The 9,348-nt window shown below is 34.6% G+C and overlaps 1 long non-coding RNA gene across 1 annotated transcript; it reads left to right on the top strand.

Annotated features, from left to right (window-relative positions):
- Positions 1-2,121: 2,121 nt before the first annotated feature.
- Positions 2,122-5,140, top strand: LOC149414783 (uncharacterized). The gene is made up of 3 exons (XR_016303880.1): positions 2,122-2,157; positions 2,295-2,388; positions 3,191-5,140. It is a non-coding gene; the product is annotated as an uncharacterized LOC149414783 (long non-coding RNA).
- Positions 5,141-9,348: the final 4,208 nt, after the last annotated feature.

Below are 9,348 nucleotides of genomic sequence, written 5' to 3'. Positions count from 1 at the left end.
AGGGCACTAACGGGATGTGCTCGTCCGACGCTACGTCCCGGCGGGTGAAGCTGTCGGTGCGCGGCGACGGAAGCGAGTTCACGGTGACGGCCCACACCGTTACAGACTTGAACCTTCCGCGACAAACAGTGGCCGGCCGTCGATCAGTGAAGCCGAGGCTGCTAATCGGCCAAGACAACGCGCCGCTTATCGTGTCGCGGGAGGTGCGGGCAGAAAGCAGAGTTAGCCAGCAACCACCACCAGCTCTACACCTCTCTCTCTGCTCTGCCCTCTACCTCGCTCCGACTTCTGCCTCTGCTCGCCTTCTTTTACTTTGACCCCCGCCTCACCTTGGACCACGGACTTGCTTACCCCTTCGGACCAGACCCGGGATCAGCTACAAGAACTAGCGACAAGCGATCGGACCAGCTCTACAGCGGCTACAGAGACGCCCCACTCTACCAATGCATAACTATGCAGGAACTATGTTATTTTTCCAGTACCGACTTATCTCCAATCGCCTTGCAAGAAAAAGATTTTAAATTTCGAACAATAAACTGTATGCTTTTGTTTGGAAAATTCAAGATCAAACAGGTCAAGATGGGTGCCACCGCAAGTTCTGAAGAAAAAAGAAATCTAAAAAAAATGCTGCGGAGGATATCTAAACATATTCCATCAGAGGATAAAAGGACTCACAAATGGAGGGCGACCCATCTTCCATGGGATATGGTATGAAATTGCATTCTATTCACACCGCACCGTATCATATACATTAATAACATACATACGTTTTTATTAACATTTTCTATTTAATAGATCGCATTTGGAGAATACACGGCCCCAGTGTGCAAAATAGCCTGGGGCCAGCTCGTTAAAAGGCTGCGGAAGAGCAGAAACTTTTACGACATGATGAAAGACGCTGAGAAATTGCTCCAGGATAAAATCACAATAGAGGTAAATTGATTGAAATCCTCCAAATTGGTAAAGTAGTCTTCTTCATCCAAAACTTATTTGGATCTGCAGTTAGAATACTTGACCAAACTAAATATATATATATATATTTTTAAACGGAAATAGCTATATAGCTATAGTTTTTTTAACAATTCATATAATTTATTTCACTATAGGTACTTGCATAGTAAAAAAGATTATTTTTTTAGTAATTACCAATTACTTTTTTACCAATGGCTTTTACTCAAATGTGTTAGAATTGTATAACAAAATTAATATGTGTGACTAGCTCCATCTATGATGTATCTATAAACTAAATAAACGTCAGTCGATTTCCACCAACCTTGCCGTTTTATTAAAATGGCTCCATATAATTGATAAGATTTTAAAATTTGCATTATTAACATTTTTTTCTTCATTATATATATATTTTTTTTTAATATTAACTCCACACAGGAGGCCCTGAAGAAAATAATTTCCCTCAGGGCCTATGTCATCTTTGGGGATGCTGTGTGGAGGGTAATATAGACAATAAGAACAATGTTTTGAAATATAATGTTGTTTGACGACTTTTCATTTCTTAAATATGGGTTATTTGCTTTTTCCTTTTCACATATTAATTCCAAATAATAGTACATTGTCATGTTTTAAACTAGTTTGGTATCAATTATGTTCTCAGGAACACATTGAAATATTCACCACAAAGCTGTTGAATGCTACTCCCGAGGAGGCGGCCGCCCTCCACAAAAAACTTGCTGATGTGATGAGTGGCCGGCGCCCCCCGGGAGAAGCTAGGTAATTATTATATCCAACTAATGTTGTTTTAGTCCTTGTTGCATTGTGACAAGTCATAGATCAAACCACCGGTTACAAATTTCACTCTCAAACTGGCCGTATAATTGAGATACCATTTCATCCGTATCTTTTACCATTGGCCATTAAAATATATTCAACCAAGGTGACATGAAATAACACCTTCTACTTAAAATGTGGGCAAAGGCTCCAACAGAAAATTAACAGCCTCTGAGTAAAGCTCTCAACTAACAAGCTGAAGGTCACTCTTTCTCTCCTCCCCATTTACTCTCCCACACTAATTGCCATATTATGTAAATGCTCATGTTTTTCTTTTATTCTAGACAAGACACGGATGAAAGGATTTGAGGAGACGAGAAAGGATGGTGAACAGGGAAAGGAGGGAGCAGCTAGGAGAGTAATTAATTTAAAAAAGTAAGATTTTATTATTTTAGCTTGCAGTTTTGCAAATAAAAATATTGTTGTGAGAAATAATCTCATGGATGCAAAGATCAAACCACCGGTTACAAATTTCACACTCAAACTGGCCGTATATTGATATATGTTCTCAGGAACGGCTGAAAGAGTTAGGCCGGAAGTAAAATGATGCTAGCCCCGAGGAGCAAACGGCCCTGACGCAACAAATGAAGGACCTTATTAAATCTGGTAAATAATTGGCTTCTGATCTTGGGGAGAGATGAATGCGAAAATATGCTAATTAACAGTCATTAATTTGCTTTTCTTAAATGTCGTTTTTTCGAACTACCATGTATTTTATTTTAAATATATATATGTATTACAGTAAAATTATATGTTTACCATTGTAAATTCAAAATCTGCTTATAACCTTTCTTTACATCTTTTTATTTAATTTTTCCTTGTTTTAATTTCTCAACTCTCTTTTAAATTTTAAATAATAATTTCATCTAAATAAAAAGTAAAATTTCAATTTTATAAACTCATATAGTCAAATATTTTTTACTTTATTGCTATTTTTGTATTATCATATTTGAATATTCTTTTAGTCTATTCTCTACGTTTATATTATTTAAAATACAAGTTAGCAACTTCTTATATCAACCAAGAAAACTTTTCATATTATTTATAAAGTGCAATAACTAAGTAAAAGTCAATACACTAGACTAAACGAGAATCGCTTTTAATAAATCTGCCTATTTCTGACTGTCCTAAAACAGGTAATCTCCTAGTTGGACAGCCAAAGATCACTGTAATATGTAATGTTTTTTAAAAAAAATAATAAAAGTAAATAAGGAAAGTTTTTAATTTCAATCAGGATTTAATAAATTAATTATTTTTGGCACTATTTTTAAACATAATTTTCGACGTTGGTGAGTCTGTAAAAAAATAACGTCATAATGGAGGCACGCATACTTTCCTTTTTAAAATTAATCATATTATCTCAGTAGATTCGGGATTTTATATTATTTACGTTTAATTTATTTCTCAGATGTTGAAATCAATCTTCAATAACCCAATTAACGAAGAAGTTGAGGATGACACGATGGACATTTGTGAAAACTACCGAGCGATTGTACTCGGCGTGGCGCTTACACTTATAATTTACGCCATATGGAAAGTGTTCAGATGGTGGAAGGGAATTGTACATAAGGAAAGATTGATGGAGGACCGACGAATAAGAAATAACCTGGCAAAGAGAATGCAACGGGTCGCATTGAGAGCGGCCCGTGAAGGCGGCCGCTAAAATCATAATTTTTTAAATTTAATTTAATATTATATTCTTATATTCACAACAATAACAACAGTGACAACTGTTCGTATTTATATTTATATACTCCGTACAGAAGCAAGTATTGATTTCTCTTTAGCATGACCTTGGATTTTAGAAGTAAAATGGGAGATAGCACAATGGGCCTATGGCCTAAGTGCTCACGGGAACTACGTACTTAATTAAAATAACGGGGTACTTAATTATCCCGTTACAAGGCATCGAGTGGAGTTAATAAAAGTACCAACTTAGGAAAGTTCTTAATTTCAATCAGGATTTAATAAATTAATTATTTTTGGCTCTACTTTTAAACATAATTTTCGACGTTGGTGAGTATTGGTCAGAATCTAAAAAATAACTCCAAAATGGAGGCACACATACTTTCTTAATTCCTTTTTAAAATTAATCATATTATCTCAGTAGATTCGGGATTGTATATTATTTACGTTTAATTTATTTCTCAGATGTGGAAAACAATTATGAATAACCTTTTCAACCAACAAATTGAGGATAATACGGTGGAAATGTGCCAAATCTACCGTGCCATTGTACTCGGCGTGGCGCTAACTGTTATTATATACACCATATGTAGTATATTCAGATGGTGGAAGGCGATTAACCAAATGGAAAGAATGATCCAGGACAGGCGCAACAGAAACAACCTGGCGAGGAGGTTGCGAAGGGCTGCTCTAAGAGCGGCCCGAGACGGCGGCTATCTTTTGTATCAAATCTACCGTGCCATTGTACTCGGCGTGGCGCTAACTGTTATTATATACACCATATGTAGTATATTCGGATGGTGGAAGGCGATTAACCAAATGGAAAGAATGATCCAGGACAGGCGCAACAGAAACAACCTGGCGAGGAGGTTGCGAAGAAGAGCGGCCCGAGACGGCGGCTATCTTTTGTATCAAATCTACCGTGCCATTGTACTCGGCGTGGCGCTAACTGTTATTATATACACCATATGTAGTATATTCGGATGGTGGAAGGCGATTAACCAAATGGAAAGAATGATCCAGGACAGGCGCAACAGAAACAACCTGGCGAGGAGGTTGCGAAGAAGAGCGGCCCGAGACGGCGGCTATCTTTTGTATCAAATCTACCGTGCCATTGTACTCGGCGTGGCGCTAACTGTTATTATATACACCATATGTAGTATATTCGGATGGTGGAAGGCGATTAACCAAATGGAAAGAATGATCCAGGACAGGCGCAACAGAAACAACCTGGCGAGGAGGTTGCGAAGGGCTGCTCTAAGAGCGGCCCGAGACGGCCGTCTTTTGTGATTTTATTATTAATTTTAGTTTTACCAATAAAAAATTATTAGTTGAAATGAGCATAAGTTCCTTATTCAGAATTTTACCAAGGACAATAACCTCACCCTAATACAGATTGTGTTGTCCTTCGATTTGATGGATGCCACCGTCCTAGGTGTGAGATGCATTTAATGTACCATGGAGGTTTTGCTATACATCCGGCAGTAATTCTGCAAAATAAGACCGTTCGTTCTCGGTGAGTACCTTTCCAATGAAATCAATAATGATAGGTATAGATTTGTGGAACTTTCTTAACTGCGTTTTCCCTGCCCCGTTTTCCACATTCTAATACCGGATAACGATTTGCAGACAATTTTTATATTTTATTATCTAATGTCATTTTTGTCTAAGATTCAACTAATTGTGATTCATGTTAAACTTTTTTCAATTCAGTTAAATAGTTTATTCTTTTTATAGACATTAAAAAATACAATTTTACTTTGTTAACAATAATATTAATCAGTAAAGAAAACAATACATATTTTTATAAATAATTCACGGTCATCTTGGTGCGATAGCTAACCAATACTGAACTAAACGTTCCCAATTCCTATTGTTTTTAGACGCCATAGCATCATGTTTCACCGGAATATATTTAAAAATAGTATGGCCTACGACTAGTGTTTTTTTCAGTGAAAAGGGAAAACATAAAAATCTAGGGAAATTCTGAAATGTTAACGAAATGAGGTCAAATAATAGGGGAAATTTTGATATATTCTGTTAAAAATTCAAAATATTCAAATATTTTAGGGAAATTTTAGTCTAAATCTAGGGAAATAAATTTTTTGGGGATACCATCATTGCCAATGTTCCAAATAGGTCGACTATGTAATAAGATACAGTGGCGGATCCAGGGGGGGGGTCACGGTGGTCATGACTACCTAGGTCCTGGGCCCATCCAGGACCTAGGTGGACCACTAATTAAAATTGTTAAACATAATGTTTTTATATATTTTTTGTCACAATATTAATTTTATTTAAGTACTTTCAATATTTAATTAATTTAATATAATACTTTGTTTGACGGCAAACGCATTATTCGGGAACGAACGCATCGAAAATTCGAATGTTACCGCGTCACCGCGCACCGCCACCGGCGCGCGCTTCGGCCGCCACCTTTCATATTATTATGACACATTTCGTGTAACCACGTGTGACGCTTGCGCGCGCTTTGTTTCGACTAACGTCTAGCGTCTAGCAAAACCTAACCTCAATCGGAACGACTAAACTTTATTAATAAAGTGTTTACTTTTATTTGTTTACTAAGTTAAAAAAACTAAGTTCCAATATAAGTAATAGTGTTCTTAAAAATTGTTGCTGCAAATTCAATTCATTACAAGAAATGGTAAGTAATCTAATCAGTTCCTTCATTATGCCAGTGTATGTGTGTTTAAACTCAAATGTTTTTTGTTAATGTTCTAAGGCTGGGGTTAGACTCGTAAGTTTTTTTCTTCTTGAAGGCGAGTTTGGCCAAATTCCCAATGTAAACGACACCAAAAGTCACTTAAGGCGAAATAGGTAGACTTGACCTGAAATTTGGCATTTTTGAGGCCACTTTTAGACGTATGGACACTTTTCTAGAAAAAAACACAAATTGATTTCGAAAGATCGTTATTTTATCTTGTAAAGTAAGATGTAAAATTTTGAAAAATAATATTATTTTCATATCATAATAAAGTGTTACCGTTGGACGATGCGCAGATTTGTTGCATTTTCAAAGGTGAAGTTGTATTATACAGCAAATATTTCAAATCATTGAATAATAATGTATAAACAATCAATAAATTATCTATCATATGTATGTATAAGAATTTTGTTTTTATTTCAAATAAAATTACTAATAAATAAATCCGAGCACGCGTTTTGTGACGAAAATCCCTCAATTGGACTATTTATTTATGGTCTTACAAATTGGTATAGTTCAGATTTTTTTAGAAAAATAATTTACCAAGACATAATTGAAACATTAGAAATAATTTATGACCAAAAAATATATTCTTAAAGTATATAATAGTAATTAATTTCGATTCGCGTTTGTTGTTTGTGTCTTGCCCCGGCGCAAGCCGAAATTTTATCATTCCCCGCTGCGACAGGGCGGCGAGCGGACGTCTATTCCACGCCAGTCTACTTGATAACATTTTAAAGAAATTCCTCGCTTAAAAATGAGGAGGAAAATACCCTCGAAAAAAAGTTTTATTAGATAGCACAAATTACGACATCAAAAACGTACGTGGGAGATATATTTTCAGAAAAAACAAAGGTTAGTGATATTTAATTATCCGTGTACATTGTTCGTACTTATATGCTACAGGGTCGTTCGAAAGAATCAGTCAGAATAAGCACATATTTTTATAACATTTGGCGATAATTTTGTGTTGTTTAATTTCCAGGGAAAAGAATCAACTATGGACAGGAGTTTATGTCTGTTATCGTTTTTTCATGTATAAATGTTAAAACTTATGCCAAAGTACGTGAAACTGTTTGTGATTGGTAGTCAAAAAGTGACACGAACCAAATGAATTTCGATTCGTGATGTGCGATTCAAATCATTTTTTTGTTCATAATTTCTATTTTATTGTCCAATTCACTATTACATTGGTATAATTCAACATATTTAATGTTTTTTGTGTTACTTTTTGTCAGTTTCATAATGTCATATTGTGAATTGAGCTTCTTGTTTTAGGAAAAAAAAACAAGGTTATTTTTGACATACAAACCTATGATTTTTACTCGTGAATTTAATAACATTTCGAAAATTAGACGAGTCAGGTCGCTCCGTTAATCATGAAAACAAATACATGAAAGCGATACAATATTATGCAATCGCATAACTACATATGTAGGTAGGTACCGTAGAAAATAGTTGGAAATAAAACCTAGTTTTAATATATAAACTACTTCAGTTGTAAGGAATAAACCCTCTTTTCAATGTCATACATATCAAATCAAGTAATACTTTGAAGATAAGTATTAGAAATAAAACTTACCGGTAATACCTTTCGGACAAACGAATAAATAAGTAAAACAAAAGATTTTTACTCACCTTTGGAAAACTCGTGTAAAATATTTAAAAAAAAAAACAAATTAAACAAATATTTGAAATTTTTTTAAATGTATATTTATATACCTACATATTTTATATCTACCATGTCAACAAACTGCATTTGTATTTATTTATGTTTACGCACTCCGATGTATAATTTACAAATATGTATGTAACTACTTATAAGGAAGAAAGCTACAACCAAGAATTAAACAACAATAATTGTTATTTCATCGGAACCATGCTGTAGTTTTCACTGCCGCGCGAGTGGACGGCTCGCAGCGGAATGAATTCGGTATTTCTGTCTCGGTCTAAAAAAACGTCCGATCGCGAGATCGTCTTTTAACGAAATTTGAATTCTCGTCCGCTGGTTAAATCGCCTTAACGTAATTTTAGTAAGTTACAGAACTTATTCTTTCGGAAGTTTTTTGACAGGTCTGGACAGGTCTAACGCGCCCGCGCGAATTACCAGCCTTCCTATACTTCCTAAAGCAATTCTTAAGGCGAGACACAACCTCGTTCATCGAGGTTTTGCCCAAGGCTAACATTTTAATTTATTTCGGCGAAATTATAATTGAATTTAAAAAAAATAAAATTATGCCGCACGAGGGATGCAAGTTATTTATATTTTAGATTAATAAAACAATACCTTACAATTAATATATTTTACGTTCAACGATTTTAAAACTTTATAACCCGTGTATAACTATAAAGTTAGCGGACTTAGCGGTAAGTACCAGATTTTATTTTTCTAGATGATGAATTAATAACTTCGGAAGTGGACACATTTTTAATATTTGTAACAAATTCTTCAGAATCAATTAAAATGAAGGCTAAAAGTGTGGATAGATTTTTTTACTAAGATTACGAAAACGTTAGTAATTTTTTTTAGAAATGCATAGTATTATTTTTAATGATGGATTTTGAATGATTTACATGAAAATGTTCCGTCTCCGATTATGTTCCCTTAATTTTGTAAAATTCCACACTGATTATTTTTTTTATACGGCAACACTTTGATATCCGGCGAATTTTTGAATTTGACGTTTAACGTTCACTAGATTTATTGTTTGTTCTCTGCGAACTTAACCACTTAACCTTTGATTTGACTTTTTGCATGAGTAGGTGGTTTGGTATATTTATGCTTTTTGCTAAAGATGGCGGTGTTTTGACAGATGTTATGAACAGAACTCCGTACAATTTCATGCCATTTTTGTGACATTCGTGTGGAAAACGTTCTTTTTTAAATGACTTTCGGCTAGTTAATTACCGTTTTTTTGCACATATAAAATTATGTCCCGTCTTTCCGGTTTATAAAAAATGGTCTGATTTTTCGAGTTGAAATTTTAAAAAAATCACCAGGGTTTCAAAAATACGATTAAAAAAAAATACGGAACGTCTTAGAATATTTGCCTAAACCGGATTTTTTTTTAAATGTGATGCATGTGATAATTGTTTAATTAAAGCCAAAATCTATTTCAACACTTTATTTGGGCCTTTTTGTCTTTCTTAACAAA

Source organism: Hesperophylax consimilis, chromosome 19 (genome assembly GCF_061612785.1).
Source record: "Hesperophylax consimilis isolate HC1 chromosome 19, BYU_Hcon_1.0, whole genome shotgun sequence".
NCBI lineage: Eukaryota > Metazoa > Arthropoda > Insecta > Trichoptera > Limnephilidae > Hesperophylax > Hesperophylax consimilis.
Note: the sequence above shows the minus strand (reverse complement) of the source record. Positions and strands in the feature narration are given on the sequence as shown.